The sequence below is a fragment of the Anomaloglossus baeobatrachus genome, unplaced genomic scaffold (assembly GCF_048569485.1).
Source record: "Anomaloglossus baeobatrachus isolate aAnoBae1 unplaced genomic scaffold, aAnoBae1.hap1 Scaffold_137, whole genome shotgun sequence".
NCBI classification, from domain to species: Eukaryota; Metazoa; Chordata; class Amphibia; order Anura; family Aromobatidae; genus Anomaloglossus; species Anomaloglossus baeobatrachus.
In genome coordinates, this window is record NW_027441907.1 from 458161 (window position 1) to 460176 (window position 2016).

The 2016-nt window shown below is 46.6% G+C and overlaps 1 pseudogene; it reads left to right on the plus strand.

The window, feature by feature from the left end:
- The first annotated feature begins 971 nt into the window (after positions 1 to 971).
- LOC142260600 (U2 spliceosomal RNA) lies at positions 972 to 1178 on the plus strand (annotated as a pseudogene).
- Positions 1179 to 2016: the final 838 nt, after the last annotated feature.

Sequence of the window (2016 nt, forward strand, 5' to 3'; positions counted from 1 at the left end):
TATGGGAAAAGGGGGAAGAGAGAAACAGGAAAATAGTGGAATAAAGTATACCTTCCAGGTGGGAGAGGAAATGGCAGCACAGCCAGTGGAGGTGAAGCAAGGGGAGCCTGCAACTAAAGAGTTGAGAGCGTTATCACATGGTGACTGAGCCTGATTGTAACGGGAGCATAGAGGTGCCGATCCTGTCTTACCTGCGTTGGTGTAGAAGTGGGTGTCCTGTGGTGGAGTCAGCTGTGTGCAGTGGTGGCCGTGGGTTCTTTTATGTGCGACCGTAGTAATAGCTGCGCCCACTTCCTGTATGGGAGTGGAATGCAGTGAGGCTAATGGAACGCACGCCTGCGCATTTGTGTTTAACGTCGCGCATGTGCAGAACGGAGAAAAGGCTGCGCTCACTTCCTAATGAAAGGGAGTGAGACGCAGCTGGGAAGGGAAGGGAAAAGATTAGGGTTTGGGGATGATGAAAGGGCTTTCTACGGGCAAGGATGGCAAAGGGTGGCAGTGACGGAAAGTCAGGCAGCCTGTCCTGTCCTGTCCTGTCCGTCCGTCTTTTTGTATCATGAATTGGAAAGACTGCAAGGGGGAGGGGAGGTGCTTGGAGGAGGAGGAGTTATTCAGATTAATTGCAGTGGGCGGCGGCTGCAAAAAGCATCATTCTTCTTGTTTTTGCTCTGCAAAACAGCCTTTTCAAGGGTTGGCTTGGGTGACAAAATGTCTTCTGTAGGCGTGGGTTTGTCTCCCTCTCCCTAAGATGTGTCCGGTATAGGCCAGGGTGCCACTCAAGGCCGTAACCAATTCGGGTTATAGCTTCTCAGCCTTTTGGCTAAGATCAAGTGTAGTTTCGGAGGACGCTACCTTGGTCGGTACTGGAAGGTGCCTGGGATTGCACGTCTGCCGGCCTTGAGGAAGTGTGTGCGCCTTCTGGTGACACATAGCCCTCTTGTGCCTGGACGGTTCCCAGGCAACGGGAGGCGATCACCTTTGTTATTTTGAAGTCCTACTGATAAACAGAAAAAAAAAAAAATTAAATCTGTTCTTATCAGTTTAATATCTGATACGTCCCCTCTCTGGGGACCATATATTAAATGGATTTTTAGAACAAGGAGATGGAAAAAATCTTGCTCTGTCCACTCCACGCATTGACCTGGTATTGCAGTACCTCCAGGACCGGTGCACCCCTTCTTAACCCAGTTTCCAAAAGCAGAACTCAATTCACCTGATTCAAATGAGCCCCATTAGTGAATTGAAAGAAAGCAAAAACTTTATATGCACCTCAATTTGGCCAATTCACTTTTCACACTTTCACCCTTTTTTTTATCTTTCACACCTTTTACTTGCTTTATTGATGCAAAAGCTGTGCCAAATAGCAAACTCATCTCCACTCAACTTGACCAACTCTGCTATGTCCCGTGCAGTATCTTATTCTCAGTCTTATCTAGATCATTTGCAATTGAATAGAATAGATCCCTTTTGGACACATTGGATTCAGCTGCTGCAGTGACTGCAGGTGTTAGAAGATGCAGACTTGGCATCAGGTGCTGTCTATCAGATTCCACTCCAATTAAAGCTTCCATTGTTTTTCGGTGTTTTCTTTGAGCAATGATGATGTCTTTAGTGATCTGTTGGCTCCCTCTCCTGGAGGAAGAGTTTGCTTGCTCTTGGACTTTCAAAAAGAGAGGTCATGATAGACATTTAGCTTCTGAGCCCAATTGGGGACAGTCATGGGTGATGAATGTTTTGCAACCTGCTGCGAAGCCTGATACCGCAATATAAGGAACGTCAAATACTAAGAATGGGCGGCCTATGAAAGAATTAGTACTTTCATTAAGCATACTTAAACGGCTAATTGGGAATAGACAAACTGTAAAAAGCCCTCTGAGAAAGCCCCTCTCTAACCTTTGTTAGTAAGCTTTTCTGTAGTCTGCCTGTTGATGTATTTTCCGTTTGAACAGTGCACAACATGAAGTGACGGAACACTGGCTTGTCACAATGTCCCCCGCTGACATCACGATAGCGCTG